The sequence below is a fragment of the Triticum urartu genome, chromosome 5A, assembly GCF_056163025.1.
Source record: "Triticum urartu cultivar PI428250 chromosome 5A, HENAU_Tu73, whole genome shotgun sequence".
NCBI lineage: Eukaryota > Viridiplantae > Streptophyta > Magnoliopsida > Poales > Poaceae > Triticum > Triticum urartu.
This window is the reverse complement of record NC_141877.1, coordinates 333,134,253-333,152,130: the sequence shown is the minus strand read 5'-3', so window position 1 is coordinate 333,152,130 and position 17,878 is coordinate 333,134,253.

Genomic DNA, 17,878 nt, shown 5'->3' with positions numbered 1-17,878 from the left:
CTAGGGCATATTTCCAATAGTTCCATCGCCATCTCCCTCTTTTGGAGTGTCCACCATGTATATGTCATACGACGAGGTGGCTTTCCAGGGCCTAGTAGGCGCTGGTTCTTCATTATCTCCTTCATCGGTGTCCATACCGTCGATGTCTTCGGAGTTGAAGTCGAGCATGTCGGTTAAGTCGTCGACAGTGGCTACAAAGTGGGTGGTGGGTGGGCTTTGAATTTCTTCATCGTCTGAATCCCAACCTTGCTGGCCGTAGTCCGGCCAGGGCTCTCCTGATAAAGAGAGAGACTTCAGTGTCTTCAAAATATCGCCAAAAGGCGAGTGCTGAAAGATGTCCGCGGCAGTGAACTCCATGATCAGCGCCTAATCGGATTCGATCGGCAGGGGCGTGGAGGGTTCGGAGTCCGGGGAGGAGTCCGGCTCCTTGGAGTCACGAGTCTCGCAGAGTACGGGGCTGGTGTTCGGCTCAATCGCCGTTGGGATCGCAGCCCCCGAGGCGGCGTCCAACCACCCATCCTCAATCGGCGCAGTTGGCTCCGAACTAAAGGTCGAAGCCGATGCGGGTGCAGCCTCTAGGGCACTGTTCGGCGGCAGAGCTAGATCATGCTCGTCGGGACAGTGCGGCGCGCTCGGCAGTGGCTCGAATCCGTCGAAGATCAAGTCCCCGCGGATGTCAGTCGTGTAGTTTAAACTTCCAAATCTGACCTGACAGCCAAGGGCGTAGCTTTCGATCTGCTCCAGATGGCCAAGTGAATTGGCCCGCAGTGCGAAGCCGCCGAAGACGAAGATCTGTCCGGGGAGGAAGGTCTCACCCTGGACTACATCGCCATTGATGATCGTAGGAGCCATCGAGCCTGACGGCGACGACACAGTGGAACTCTCAATGAAAGCACCAATGTCGGTGTCAAAACCGGCGGATCTCGGATAGGCTGTCCCGAACTGTGCGTCTAGGCTGGATGGTAACAGGAGGCAGGGGACACGAAGTTTTACCCAGGTTCGGGCCCTCTCGATGGAGGTAAAACCCTACGTCCTGCTTGATTAATATTGATGATATGGGTAGTACAAGAGTAGATCTACCACGAGATCGAAGAGGCTAAACCCTAGAAGCTAGCCTATGGTATGATTGTTTGTGTGTATGTTGTCCTACGGACTAAAACCCTCCGGTTTATATAGACACCGGGTAGGTTTAGGGTTACATAGAGTAGGTTACAATGGTAGGAGATCTAGATATCCGCATCGCCAAGATTGCCTTCCACGCCAAGCAAAGTCCCTCCCAGACACGGGACGAAGTCTTCAATCTTGTATCTTCATAGTCCAGGAGTCCGGCTGAAGGTATAGTCCGGCTATCCGAACACCCCCTAATCCAGGACTCCCTCAGCCGCCTTGGGCTCCATGGTGACCTCTTGTCGTCCTGCTAGTCTTGGTCTCGTTGCACCGATATGGAAACCTTTGCTTGATGCCTCGGTACTCCGCGCCTGCGCTTGCCCCCTTAGCACCAAAGAGGAAACAAGGACACTGCGCGCGCTGGCGCCTGCCTGGCCTTGATCGTCATGGCTCACGTCACTAGATCCTCGCGAGGTTTGCCTGGCCTTGAACTCTCCGCCCCTCACGAGCCAGCCTGGTGAGGCTGCTCCTGAGGAGGTCTTGTGTCATCCGCCTCGCGAGGCTTGGCCCCTCGCGAAGGTCTTGAATGTCTTATTGATGAAGATGGGCCGTACAGGCCTGCTAGCGAAGCCATGCCATGGGCTGCAGGCAGGCAAGTCTGGGGACCCCCATTCCTATAATGCCGACAGTAGCCCCCGGGCCCAAGGCGCGCTCGGGCTTGGCTTCAAGGTGAAGCCAAAGGTCAAGTGCGGAGCGCCGCGGGCCCCAATAGCATGCGGGCTTGGTCAACGTGTGGCGGTTGATTGGATGTGGGCGCCTCCGCTTCCCCACGCTGCCTTGATACATGCGTGGCTAGACGGCCACCGTGGTCTACACAGTTATTCTTCCATCGCTTGCGCCATTCTCCTCCAATTCCTCTGCTTCCCCCGGACTCTGCTCCTCTTTCCAATCTGACCTTAGCTCTGCTCGCCCCATCGCCATGGCACCAACACAAGAGGATAAGGGGAAGAAGCCTCTGTCTTCGGCTAGTGCGCCCCCGGCCGCCGAGCCCGCAGTTGGTCGATCGCTGGTGCTCAACGATGAGGCTATGGGCAAGGTGTGTCCCATGCTCGCCTCCTGCTTCAATGAATGGGGAAGGACGGTGGCTTGGCCTGCATCTCGCGCTTGCATCGACCGGGCGGCCACTGAGGTCCCCTTCTTCATCGACGCCCTTTGGGTCGGCTTGGTCCCTCCTTTCTCCGCCTTCTCCAACGTTGTGCTTGCGCATTATCAGATCCATATGCTGCACCTTGATCCTCAATCCGTGACCCTTCTTGCCGTCTTCGCCATTGTTTACGAGGCCATGGTAGGCATTGCTCCTTCCGTGGCTCTTCTCCACCACTTCTTCTCGTTGCACTTAATTGATCCTCGGCAGAGCTCCGGATGCCTGAGCTTTCAGGCCGTGGGAGGGGGAGCTTGATACGTCCCCAGCGTATCTACAATTTTTGATTGTTCCATGCTATTATATTATCTGTTTTGGATGTTTATGGGCTTTATTATACACTTTTATATTATTTTTGGGACTAACCTATTAACCGGAGGCCCAACCCAGATTGTTGTTTTCTTGCCTATTTCAGTTTTTCGAATAAAAGGAATATCAAACGGAGTTCAAACGGAATGAAACCTTCAGGAGAGTTATTTTTGGAACGGAAGCAAACCAGGAGACTTGGAGTATACGTCAGGGAAGCTTCGAGATGGCCACGAGGCAGGGAGGCGCGCCTGCCCCCCTGGGCGCGCCCCCCACCCTCGTGGGCTCCTCATGGCTCCCCTGACCGACTTCTTTCGCCTATATATGTCCATATACCCTAAAAACATTGGGGAACACAACAGAACGGGAGTTCCGCCGCCAGAAGCCTCCGTAGCCACCGAAAACCAATCTAGACCCGTTCCGGCACCCTGCCGGAGGGGGGAATCCCTCTCCGGTGGCCACCTTCATCATCCCGGTGCTCTCCATGATGAGGAGGGAGTAGTTCACGCTCGGGACTAAGGGTATGTACCAGTAGCTATGTGTTTGATCTCTCTCTCTCATGTTCTTAAGGTGGTACGATCTTGATGTATCGCGAGCTTTGCTATTATAGTTGGATCTTATGATGTTTCTCCCCCTCTACTCTCTTGTAATGGATTGAGTTTTCCCTTTGAAGTTATCTTATCGGATTGAGTCTTTAAGGATTTGAGAACACTTGATGTATGTCTTGCATGTGCTTATCTGTGGTGACAATGGGATATCACGTGATCCACTTGATGTATGTTTTGGTGATCAACTTGCGAGTTCCGTGACCTCGTGAACTTATGCATAGGGGTTGGCACATGTTTTCGTCTTGACTCTCCGGTAGAAACTTTGGGCACTCTTTGAAGTTCTTTGTGTTGGTTGAATAGATGAATCTGAGATTGTGTGATGCATATCGTATAATCAGACCCACGGATACTTGAGGTGACATTGGAGTATCTAGGTGACATTAGGGTTTTGGTTGATTTGTGTGTTAAGGTGTTATTCTAGTATGAACTCTATGATAGATTGAACGGAAAGAATAGCTTTGTGTTATTTTACTATGGACTCTTAAATAGATCGATCAGAAAGGATAACTTTGTAACATCCCAAATTTTCAATTTGGAATGTTATACACTAGATCATCATTGCATATCATATTTTATTGCATTTTGTTGATCCTAGAAAATTCTACGCAACTCAATGACCCTCGGAGAGAGTTGGGGATTTCGTTATTTTCATATTTGAGTTTTCTCAAATTTTTAAAATAGGATCATTTCATTTTATTTATTTTCTCTTCAATTATTTCTATTATCAAAATATCAGAGAGGGAATAAAATGACTTTCCCAAACTAAAGAAATATTGAGGATTTAATAGTAAAATCAAATAAGATTTTATTTTGGTTTTATTTTCTATTTTATTTGATTTTAGGAAAAATGCGCATTTTTCAAAATTGCATTTAGGCCCCAAATAAATGTTCATCATGTGCAGCTTGATTTTGGAAGCCGGGGAAAATTTATTGCGTGATTTTTGGAGTCCGTTTAGTATTCCTTTTGTTTTTTTCTGAGCGTAACTATTTAAAAAAACGCGCAACCGACTTATCGGGCCGTGTCCGACCTGGACACTTGGCCCGGTCGGCCTTAAATAGCCGAGGAGGCCCAGCCACCACCCCCCACCAAACCCTAGCCACCACCCTAGCCCGCACCGCCTGCCGCCGCCCTAGCCCGCGCGCCGCCGCCGCTGCCGGAGGTATACCTCGCCGCCATTTTTTTTCTTTTTGAAAAACTGATCGGTTTTCCGTCGGTTTTGTTTGGGTTTTTTTAGTTCGTTTTTTTAATAGATCGGTTTTTCCTATTTATTTATTTAGCGAGCGTTCGCTCGTTCGTTCGTTTTAACGAACGCGTTCTTCGATTAGATCCAGTTAACGAATGTCCGTTCGTTAATCTGTTCGTCGTTTTCTTTTTCTCGGATTAAATCCGCGATTTTTCTGATCGCGATTCCTGATCCGTTTTTCGTTCTAGTCTAACTTTCGCTCGTTTATCGGAATCAGGCGATTCAAGCGCCTAGAGTTTCGTCTCGAAACCCTCTTTCCGTTTAACCAACTCAAACAAGTTTTTGCCACTGTAAAAATTGCCTTAGATCCAGAATAGTAAACGAAGCTTGTTTCTTTTGCCGTTTGTCTTTCGTTGCTTCGTTCGATTTGGTTCTTTTTGCCAACCGGAGTTCCTAAGTTGAACTTTCTGGTTAGATCTCTTATTTGAGTTTTACCTTTGCTTTAGTTGAGTACTTATTGTATGCTTGTTTGTTTGCGATAGAGTACCCAGAGTGCGTCGCTTGCTACTTCGAATCGCTAGGTTTTGTGGATCATCAGCAAGGCAAGTAACACTTTGATCATACCTCCTACTACCCAGTTTTTATTGCATTAGATCAATCCTCACACATTGCATGATTAGGATCTAATTAAATTGTGGGTTTGGGGAGTAGTTGAGGTAATACCTATTACCTGTTATTATCAAACCTTTGGGAGTTACTTCTACGTTTGCTTAGTATGCCATGCTATGCTAGTAGACGTGGATTGGGTGAGTGAAATCCATGACAGATGTGAGATTGCTAAAGTAAAGGTTTATCTAAGGTGGCAACTTAAATACACATCTGGGTGGATTGAGGCACCTGGGTATTCCAGCGATTGTCTTTTTATTTTGGACCGCCACCCAGGCTCAAAGGGATCATGAGATTATTCATGCTAGAAACTTCCGTGTGCAACCACAAGCTACTATGGGCTCTAGCATAGTTGAGTAAGTAGTGCGAACTCTTACAGTGGTAGACTAGCAGATGTAGGGGAAAGTAGGTGTAACGGTCTACCCGATTGTAAGGTGCTAGCACTTCTGAAAGACTATGTCTCGGTCATCCGTTTCTCGAATACCATGTAGTGCAAGAATCCCAACGGAGGAGATTGAGTCTTGTGGGGAAAAGTGCGCAAACCTCTGCAGAGTGTATAAACTAATCATGATTAGCTGTGTCCCCAGTTATGGACATCTTGAGTATCTAGTACCTGGATTATCATGTGAATCTCATCATGTTACTCTAAAATTAATTTTGTTGGGTTTTGTTAAGTGATGATGTTTAATTGGGATTGAGAATGTTGTCAACCATTCTCAATGTTTAACAACTACCATGATAGTTAAATAAAATTTATTCCTTTGCAGTAGGGAAAATTTGGCTTTACGCAAAAACTGTAACGATAGAGCTTTCCACCAGCCAAATATGCATATAGTATAGCCTATTTCATTCCATTACTCTCTATGTGTTATTTTGCCAGCATATTCCATGTGTTGACCCGTTTCGGGCTGCAACGTTAATGTTGCAGACTTTTCAGACGATGATTAAGGTGCTTTTAGGTCGTGGTTCTATACTCAGTGATGCCGTTGGAGTTGATGGACTCACTTATCTTCCAAGCCTTCCGCTGTTATCGTTATTAGATGGCCTTAAGCCATATTTATTGTAATAAGTTCTCTTTTGAGACTCTCGATGTAATAAGTGTGTGATTGCTACTCTGTTATAAATCCTTCAAGTACTGTGTGGTGTCAGCATTACTGATCCAGGGATGACACCTGAGCACAGAGATTGGGCCGTTTGAGGTCTGGTCGCTACAAGATGGTATCAGAGCACATGCTGACTGTAGGATATGACCACTAAGCAAAAGACCTAGATCACTACTCACTCTCTTCTCATTCTGACTCCTCATATTTTCTACTCTTTTAGGATGGCGGATGCAAGAAACAAGTTCATGCAACCGGATGAAGATACACCCTTTGGACGTCACTTGAAGGAAGTCACTAGATATCTGAACATAGGAGTACCAAGTTTTACTAGAACCTACAACGCCACTTTACCAGAAGAGGAGCGCTGGATGATTCAAGTTCAAGTTCTAGGAAGGACGTTCATGCCAGTCACTGAGCCCATAGAGTTTTCTTTTGATGCACCAACTTGGAATCTAGGAAAGAGCATGGCAGCTCACATCGCCATGGGACGCATTGGAGAAGTTTACCGCAATGATCTCAAGGATACTATCTACCAGATTTGTGGGCGCCGAGATGAGCACTGGGAGATGATATGCACCAGGAAGGATAGATCAATTGCAGCTTTTATCCAGGAGTTAAACCAGCACATTCGACGTCAGGAGAACCAGATGTGCACCGACATGATAGATCTGAAGAAGGCGAGGACGAGAATCAAGGAACTGGAGGAAGAACTCAAGGCTACACATGAAAATTATGAAGAGGAAATTGAAGTATTAGTGGAGAAGAATGACGAATCTGATCAAGAAGATTGGAATATTCATGGGAGGCCCTACACCAGTAGAAGAAGACGAAGAACCCAAGGAGATTCACCCGGAAGACTACATCATCATTGAGGGAGTCCTGGATTAGGGGGTCTCCGGATAGCCGGACTATCTCCGTTGGCCGGACTGTTAGACTATGAAGATACAAGATTGAAGACTTCGTCTCGTGTCCGGATGGGACTCTACTTGGCGTGGAAGGCAAGCTAGGCAATACATATATGGATATCTCCTCCTTTGTAACCAACCTTGTGTAACCCTAACCCTCTCCGGTGTCTATAAACCGAAGGGTTTTAGTCCGTAGGACAACAATCACAACATACAATCATACCATAGGCTAGCTTCTAGGGTTTAACCTCTCTGATCTCGTGGTAGATCTACTCTTGTAACACCCATATCATCAATATTAATCAAGCGGGACGTAGGGTTTTACCTCCATCAAGAGGGCCCAAACTTGGGTAAAACTTCGTGTCCCTTACCTCCTGTTACCATCCGTCCTAGACGCACAGTTCGGGACCCCCTACCCGAGATCCGTCGGTTTTGACACCGACATTGGTGCTTTCATTGAGAGTTCCGCTGTGCCGTCGCCACCAGGAAGGATGTCTCGTCCCGTCTTTAAAGATGGCACTATCGCTGAGGGAGCTCTGGCTATCAGCCAAACTCTCCAGCTAGGTGGCTTCCTTATGACCGCATGTTCGGCCGCTGCGCCGACGATGACTTCTCGGGTCATCGAAAGCAATCTTCACGTCAACTGGGAACTCGCCAAGCAGTTAGATCCAATGGAGCTCTCTTCCCTGAACGAGCTCTTGGATCGCATCGCCGCCCTGGGAGTCGCTACAGACTATGATCAGATTGGGCCTAAACCCGATCTGAGAGAAATTAACTCTCCCCAGGTCACCCATCACGTTGCAGTGGTGGAAGAACAATGCGGCAACCCTTCATCTATCTTAAGGACTAGCTACGTCTGGATTCCCGATCCCTCCAAGCCGGATACCCTCGGAGGGGAGGATGTCACTCAAAGCCTGAACCCAGAATCAGGCAACGGGCTAGATTTACCGGAAAACATCCAAGAATCCAAACTTTCAAGTTCGGAAACTCCTTGGCCACTGAGCCTCAGATTGGGTTAGGATTCGGATTCAATTCCACCCACCCACCCAAACATACGCGATCTATCCCAAATTAGGCAAGAGCCCGAAGAAACAGTACACCATTACTGGGCTAGATTCCTCCTGGTCAAGAACAGGATAAAGGACTGCCACGAGGAAGACGCAATTTCACTCTTCTGCAATAATTGCACGGACAAGGGAATCCTCAACGCGATAAGTCGTCGCAAAATTACACGCTTTGCTGACTTGGTGTCCATAGTACGAAAGTACTGTGCGATGGAAAGCGCCTGGAAAACCGAAATAAAATTTTGGGATAATCCGGCCTTGAATACAAACCCAGTCCGAAATAAAAGGGTGCATTATCACAATACACCTGGGTTAACTGCCAAAAAGCAAAAGCCCTCTATGGGGCAAGGAACCGTACTGGAGGGATGGCTCAATGGACCCTGCAAAATTCATAGTACAGCGGATGTGATACCAACGCACAGCCTTAGAGCATGTTGGATACTCCGGCAGGTGGCCAAAAGTGGTGAGGATCTACTCCTCCCAAAAACCACAGAGCACCACCCCGAGGACAATAATACAGTCTTAACGGTCTTTGAGACCTTCGCGTCAAATAATAGACGGAAGCGAACACTCTGCAGCATGTCCGAAATCTGCCACATAGCAGAAATAAATCCTTGGAGCGACACGGCTATTACCTTCAATGCCAGTGACGAACCTAAATTCCGAACAGCCTGAGTACCAACCGCACTGGTCCTCAGTCCAATCGTGGACGGCTTTCGACTCACCAAGGTACTCATGGACGGCGGCAGCGGATTAAACCTCATCTATGAGGAAACTCTTCAAAAGATGGAAAAAGATTGGAGCCGCATTAAGCAAAGCAGCACAACCTTTAGAGGAATCATCCCCAGTCGGGAAGCACGATGTGCTGGAAAAATCACACTAGACATGGTATTCGGCACGCCGGATAATTACAGGTCTGAAGAAATTACATTCCAAGTGGCCCCGTTCAGCAGCGGATACCATGCTCTATTAGGGCGGGAGGCATTTACAATCTTCCAGGCCATACCCCATTACGGGTACATGAAGCTCAAAATGCCCAGGCCCAACGGAATCATCACTCTTGTTAGTGATCCGGACATAGCACTCCGCGCCGAAAATAAGACAGTTGCACTGGCCCTTGAGGCACTATCCGAAGCCCTAGCAGCCAAAGAACTAACTGTGTTGTGCTCCATGGTGAACAGGGACGACGTGATACTCGATAAAAGATCCAAGTCCACCTCCTTTAAGCCGGCGGATGAAATAGTCAAATTCCAAGTCCATCCAACGGACCCTACAAAAACAGCTTCCATCGGGGCACAATTAAACCCTGATGTCGACGCCGCACTGCGAGAGTTCCTACGCAAGAACTGGGAAATTTTTGCCTGGCATCCTTCAGACATGCCAGGAATTCCACGCAGGCTGGCTGAACACAGCCTAAATATCCTAAAAGGATTCAAGCCAGTCAAGTAGGATCTTCGACGTTTCTCCGAGCCTAAAAGACAAGCCATGGGAGAGGAACTAGCCAAGCTATTGGAGGCCGGATTCATCAGAGACATAAAACATCCGGACTGGCTAGCAAACCTGGTGATGGTACCAAAGAAGGACAAATCCTGGCGCTTGTGCGTCGATTTTAAGGACCTTAACAAGGCTTGCCCAAAGGATCCCTTCCCCTCCCCCGCATCGATCAAATCATCGATGCTACCGCAGGACATGATTCATTGTGTTTCCTCGACGCATACTATGGCTACCATCAAATCAAAATGGCAGAGCTAGACCAAGCCGCAACGGCATTCATCACACCATACGGCCCATTCTGCTTCAACACAATGCCCTTCGGGCTAAAAAACATCGGTGCAACATATCAGCGCATGATTCAGACATGCCTGGAAAACCAGATCGGCAAAACAGTGGAGGCATACGTGGATGACATGGTCGTTAAAACCAAGCATGTTGAAACTCTACTAGATGACTTGAGGCTCACATTCGACAACCTCCGAACATATGACATCAAGCTCAATCCGGAAAAATGTGTTTTCGGCGTACCAGCAGGAAAGCTCCTGGGATTCATTGTCTCCAGTAGAGGTATTGAAGCTAATCCGGCCAAAATCCGAGCATTGTCACAGTTGGCTACCCCAAGAGACCTCAAATAAATACAAAAATTGACTGGATGTGTGGCGGCTCTAAGCCGCTTTATCTCCCGCTTGGGAGAAAAGGCATTACCCCTTTATCGCTTCCTTCGGCGCACCGAACACTTCGAGTGGACGGACGCCGCCACGGCCGGACTCAACGAAATAAAAGCCATATTGGCAACAAACCCAGTCCTGGCCGCGCCAAACATTGGCGAACCAATGCTATTATACATTGCGGCAACTCATCAAGTAGTAAGCGCAGTGCTTGTCGTCGAGCGAGAAGTGGACGGACACAAATTTCCCCTTCAAAAGCCGGTTTACTACGTGTCCACTGTCCTTACTCCATGCAAATCACGGTACCCGCATTATCAAAAGATAGCGTACGCGGTATTTATGGCATCCCGGAAGCTGCGACACTACTTTCAAGAGTGTTCGATAACAGTAGCCTCGGAAGTACCACTTAACGATATTATAAACAACCGCGATGCGACGGGCCAGATTGCCAAATGGGCCATTGAGCTCCTCCCATTCGACATAACTTGCAAGCCACGGCGAGCTATTAAATCGCAAGTTTTGGCTGACTTCGTCGCTGAATGGACGGAAGCCGAACTCCCTAAAGAGTACGGCACATATTCAAACTGGATCATGCACTTCGATGGCTCCAAAATGTTGGCTGGTCTGGGGGCTGGCGTCGTTTTGACGTCCCCAACAGGAGACACCGTTCAATACGTACTACAGATAATGTATACGGACTCCAACAACGCAGTCGAATATGAGGCCCTTCTACATGGTCTCCGGATGGCCGTATCCATGGGCATTCAACGCCTAGAGGTGCGCGGAGATTCAAACCTCGCGATATCCCAAATAAATGGAGACTTTGATGCCAAGGATCCAAAAATGGCCGCTTATCGCAATGCCGTCCTAAAAATGTCAGCTCAGTTCGAGGGGCTTGAATTTCACCATGTGGCTCGGGAAAACAATCAGGCGGCGGATATCCTCGCCCGCATTGGCGCCAAACGTGACGCGGTCCCTCCCAACATTTTTCTGGAAAGGCTTTTCAAGCCATCCGTAGCATGGGAAGGGGACACCGGTAACAACAGTCCGGGCCCGGCCAAAATACCCGATACCGAACTCTCTAACACAATCGGAGGCTCCGCCACCGAAATAACATAATCAGCCCACGAAATAATGACCATTATTGCCCCGTGGACAGAACCATTCCTGGCCTACCTAATTAGACAGGAACTTCCGGAGGACCAAAATGAGGCACGCTGCATAGTGCGGCGATCCAAAGCCTACAGGGTCCATGAGGGAGAATTGTACAAAAAAAGCGCTACCGGAGTCCTTCAAAGGTGCATCTCCGAAGAGGAAGGGCGGAATCTTTTGGCAGAAATTCACGCCGGACTCGGCGGTCATCACGCTGCAGCCCGGGCTCTTGTAAGCAAGGCCTTCCGCACAGGATTTTATTGGCCAACGGCCTGGGCAGATGCACACGACTTGGTCCAACGTTGCGTCGGTTGCCAGCTCTTTGCAAATCAAAGCCACATGCCACCCACCGCCCTCCGAACAATCCCCATTACATGGCCCTTCGCGGTATGGGGGCTTGACATGGCTGGACCCCTTAAAGGGGGAACCCACAAGAAAAAATACTTATTGGTCATGGTGGATAAATTCACCAAATGGATAGAGGCCAAACCGGTTAAAACAGCCGAATCCAGACCGGTGATAGACTTCATATCCGGGGTTGTACACCGCTACGGCGTCCCCCATAGCATCATCACTGATAACGGCACGAACTTCACGGCCGACGAGGTAAAACTCTGGTGCAGCAAAATGGGCATCAAGCTTGATTGTGCTTCAGTCTATCACTCACAAACCAACGGTCAAGTCGAACGAGCAAATGGTCTTATAATGAGCGGCATTAAACCCAGACTAGTGCGCTCCTTAACGGAGTCTGACACGCACTGGGTAGAGGAGCTCGACTCCATACTCTAGGGGCTGCAGACCACGCCGAATCGTAGTACCAGATACACACCATTTTTTATGGTGTACGGCGCAAAGGCAGTCCAGCCCTGTGACATAATTCATGACTCACCTCGAGTGCGCATGTACGAAGAAAGAGAAGCCGAGCTCGATCGGCAGGACAGTCTGGACACCTTGGAGGAAGAGCGCGACGTAGCCAAAGCCCGTTCCGCATTTTACCAGCAACAGGCTCGCAGATACCAAAGCAGAGAAGTACGAGCCAAAACTTATAACGTTGGCGAACTATTTCTCCGGCTGCCGGATAAGAAAAAGAACAAGCTAGAGCCCAAATGGGAAGGTCCCTTCATCATCGACCAAGTTCTGACCGGCGGAGCGTACCGACTGCGGGATGCATCGACTAGTCGACTCGAGCCGAACCCATGGAACGCAGACAGGCTCCGAAGATTCTACGCCTAGCACCGGACTTTATGTTAGTCCCCTCCCTTTGTCCATTTCCTGCATATGCGTCATCTGTCTTGTTTCCCTTTCTTTCTTTTATTTCTCTAGGACTTCAAGGGTCACCTTGTGCCTCACTTGTACATGACTGATGTGCTAGCCGCACTCTCTACACCTGGGGGCTTCTTTCATAGAAGCTTAAATTATTTACCTGGGCATCACGCCCAACACATGCGTTATACTTCCGCATGTACCTTTTTCACCATTATATGCATCGATATGACTTAAGTTTTGGCCAAGCTGGGTTGCCTGTCTCTTATATTTATGCCCTACGTTCCCGTTAATTCGGCTAGGGCATAAGGGGAGCACCTCTGCGATTTTTACCGCCGGGTCAGCCGGACGTGTACCTCGGACTGGGTGAAGCCGAAAGCTAGCGTTCTTAAGAGAATATTCGGTCGGTGAACAAAAGATGAATTTTATTTATTATCCATATCTGCCCCCAGATTTTTTTCTGCGCTTCTTGTCGCAGTCCGGACATGCACTTTAGGGCATGCCTACCCAGGGAAAGGAACCCTTAACGGAACTATTCTCTCTGGAAGATGTTTCTTACTACCCATGTAATATAACATAACTAGTTGGGCACTTGTCTGATAAAAGCACTAATGACCCCTACGCCTGGTCTCCACGCATGCCCCGGTTTGTACATAACCGAGAGGGTATTCGGATACACTCCGGACTGTCGGGTCCCGAGATTGAAGCGAAAAGGTCCGCCACAACAAACGATCTACAATCCGGCTAGAAGGCATCATACATGTCACCTTAAAATTACATAGTCAATTTGACTGGTTGAATTCCTCTTCAATGCCATCCAATAGGCTGTCTAGTCTACAGTCCTGTTGGGAATACTTTGTGGCCAATTCTACTTGGCCGTACACTAAACTCACAGGGATCTCCTTGCCATCAGGCCCCACAGGTCCGACTTCAGCCATGTGGTTTGGGTCAGCCTTCGTGTACCGTGTCTTCACCATTGCCCAAGCTTCCCTGGCGCCCTAACGGCAGGCCGATATCTTCCATATTCGGAAGCACCGCCGTGCTCCCTTCAGCGTTTCTGCAAGCTCTCCAAGGCCTTCGGGTATGGAGATGGACGGCCATAAGGCCTGGGCAACACCTTGCATCACCTACCGAATTTGTTCGTGCAACTGTGCGAGCTCGGGAAGAAGATCACCCGTTGAACCAGGCATCTCCTCGGCAGGACGACCTGTTAACATACCTACAGACATAACTCTGTCAGCCAGCTTCCTCGCCGAACTCTTTTTCAAAGTTCATTCAAGCACTTACTAAATATGCCATGTCGAAGCTGCCGATTCTCCTTAACAGAGTCCGACAGTTGGGCACGAACATCTTTTAGTTCCACGCCCAGCTTGGTGTTGGCATCTTGGAGATCATTCTTCTCCTGCCTCACCCTTGTAAGCACGCTCTCACTGGCCTTCAGCTGGCGTATGAGCTGTTGCTTCTCCGGATTCACTCCGGCGTCATCTGCAATTTTATCGTCAGATCTGCATATAAAGCTGCACTCTAATATGATACTTATCATTTGATGGATATGTTACCAGAGGGGGTCCCTTTGGGCTCCCCTACCGCGGCCAGTGCGGCCTGAAGTTGGGCTTTGCACTCTTCTAGCTCCTGGGACAGTTGAGTATTCTTTTCTGTAAGAACCTACATAACAAATGATCCTTAAATCAGTTATCCTAACGGTTTCAAGTCTCAGGGGCTACTGATATATATATATATATAATCATCAAATTTTCTCACCCGTATGTCTTTTACATACTGCTCCGATGCTCTGGCTAGACCATTTTGAGCGGCACGGAGGTGCGCATCTCCCGAGTTGAAGGCATCCAATGCCTCTTGGGAGAAACAAGTGTCACAAAGAATAGTCCGGCGATGCCTGTGGTTCATGGCACTTTCCACCTCGGAATGGGTGGCGGACAGTCTATCCGTATCCTCTGTCGGAGGAGCACCCAGCACACGCCTTGTACTTGTTCTCACCTCTGAGTCCGGCCTTGGAGCCTGGCTTGTGGAGGGGCGATTGGTGGCCTCTCCGGGTATAGTCCGGCGAGCGCTCTTTTTCCTGAAAATAAGGCATGCGCGTTAATATGCCTCTGTAAATAATGTCTTGCAATAAAGACGGCGCGCCATACCGCTGCGCCGGTGCCTCAATCCGGACTATGGATCTTTTCAGCCTGCCTGGCCTAGCGGCCCCTTGTTGGCTAGTTGCCACAGGCTCGGCCTTCTGCCCCGAGGACCTCCCCTGCAAAACACGGCTGTTATACGGCAATAAAAAGAGAGCAGAAGGACAGATCCCTTTTCAAGTGCTGGGACTTCGGTCTTAGCCACCTGTGAGGCTGGAACTAGCCCAGGGTAATCGGCCATAATGGCCACCAAGGTATTGTCATTACTCCCTTGGTAAAATACCCCATCGATCAGCTCCACGGATATGTCCGGATCCTCCTGGGAGGCTGGGTCAAGGGACCGGCCAGGGTCCTCGGGCTGTGGAGGAGGGCTGTTTATCTCCTTTACTGCCTGGCGCAGCTCCTGCGATGAAATCGCTAGAATGAATACTTAAACTATGGGAATACGAAATGGATGGGCGAGAAAAAGTCTCCGCTTACCCAACTCGGAGGATTGTACATAGAGAATCCGCCCTGCGGGTTGACACGGAGGAATTCCTCCTCTTCTCCCTTGTACAAAGTGGAGAAGATCTTTATTAGATCAGCAGCCGATCCCGGCCCTTTGCGGCCGTGGTGGGTGGCGTCATCCTCCCCGTTGAAATCCCACATGGGGTGGCCTCTATACTGGAGCGGTTGCACCCACCGCATAATGCATATAGCCATGACCTTGATCATGGTCAATCCAGATCGAGCTAAAGAACTTATCCGGCTCATCAGATAAAGAATGTCCATGTCGTCTTCCTCCAGGGAGCTCCGTGGACGCCAGCTCCGGCGCTTCTTCAAAGGGGCGTTGTCAAACTCAGGAAGGTCGATCCGAATAGGGTTCGGAAGGGGGACATCTTCTATATAAAACCATTATGAAGGCCAGTCTTCGGACGTCTTCTTCGGGGTCCCAGACAGGTATCCAGTCCCGGCAATATGCCACACTTCGGCTCCACCCACTTGATATATTGATCCCTTCTTAGAATGGGGCACAAGGCAGAACAGCTTCTTCCACAGAGCGAAATGAGCCTCACAGCCCAAAAATAACTCGCAAAGGGCTACGAATCCCGCGATATGCAGCAGGGAGGCAGGCGTAAGGTTGTGCAGCTAGAGGCCATAGAACTCCAGAAGCCCTCGGAGAAACGGATGAATTGGGAATCCGAGCCCTCTTACCAGATAAGGGACAAGGCATACCCGCTCTCCCTTGGAGGGATTGGGACGGCTCTCCGCTTGCTCTCCGCCATTGTAGGTGGCAAGCCCAGCTCGAATCGGGACCAGGTATGCTGGGGAAAGAAATCCCTTGGACTGAAGCATCACCAATTTGCTGTGCGGGATGGAACATCTCTCCCAATCTCCAGGCTTGGAGCTAGGGGTGCGAGAGGAGGAGCTGCGTCGACCGGCCATGGTGGAATGGATCTCTGTCGGGTGCGCTCCGATGAAGACTCGGCAAGGGAGGATGATGTGATTTGGATCTGAATCCTCGTCTTTTTAAATAGGCGGCTCATTTACATAGCTAGGGGGTAAATGCGAAAACACCCTGGCTCTTCACATTCGCTCGACACGTGGAAAGTGGCCATTATTGGGCGTAGAAGCCAAGGAGTACAAACCGTCACAAGGAACCGGACATTATTTCGACAGGTACACAAAATTTGGAGAGGAACCCGCATTGCAATGCCGAAGATAATACTGCGCGCCAGACTCGTCGTCATTGAAGCCTGGTTCGGGGGCTACTGAGGGAGTCCTGGATTAGGGGGTCTCCGGATAGCCAGACTATCTCCGTTGGCCGGACTATTAGACCATGAAGATACAGGATTGAAGACTTCGTCTCGTGTCCGGATGGGACTCTACTTGGCGTGGAAGGCAAGCTAGGCAATACGTATATGGATATCTCCTCCTTTGTGACCGACCTTGTGTAACCCTAACCCTCTCCGGTGTCTATATAAACCGAAGGGTTTTAGTCCGTAGGACAACAATCACAACATACAAGCATACCATAGGCTAGCTTCTAGGGTTTAGCCTCTCTGATCTCGTGGTAGATCTACTCTTGTAACACCCATATCATCAATATTAATCAAGCAGGACGTAGGGTTTTACCTCCATCAAGAGGGCCCGAACCTGGGTAAAACTTCGTGTCCCTTGCCTCCTGTTACCATCCGGCCTAGATGCACAGTTCGGGACCCCCTACCCGAGATCCGCCGGTTTTGACACCGACAATCATCGACGACACCGACTCGGATCCAGATGATAGCGATGATGACTAAGTTGATGAAGCTGGAGCAGATATCATGGAGTCTGCAACCGAACAATATTTCTAGTAGACCACCCCAACAGTAGTAGTAGTCCACCATGTAAATATAGTAGTCCGAACACTTTTGCGATAGTTAGATCGATTGTATGCCCTTGTTTGATTGATTGAATGAAGTGAATTGTTTGCTATTGCCTCATGTGCATATGGGTACTATTTTCTCTCTAGACCCCTCTCTATTCTTAAATCTCATCTTTTCTAAAACCCTCAGATGCCTCCGAGACGTGACCCCGGATTTACCTTCCCACCGGAGCTCACCCAGTTGATCCAGCAGCAGAACACATTGATGCAGTTGCTAGTCCAGAATCAGAATCAGGGGAACAACAACAACAACAACAACAACAACCCACCACCACCACCACCTGTTGATCACTTAGCCCGTTTTCTTAGGTTGAATCCGCCGGTGTTTTCCAATAGCACCGAGCCGATAGTAGCAGATGATTGGCTCCACAAGACAGCAAGGGAGTTGACCACGGCAGGACGCACAGATGCGGAAAAGGTGAAGTTTGCTGCACATAAGCTTGAAGGACCCGCGGCATCATGGTGGGAGAATTTCACCGCCACTTTCCCTATCGACACTGTCACATGGGACCAGTTCCAGCAGGCTTTCCGTACTGCCCATGTTTCAGCAGGAGCTATGGCCATGAAGAAGCGAGAGTTTCGCAACTTGCGCCAAGGAGGAAGGACAGT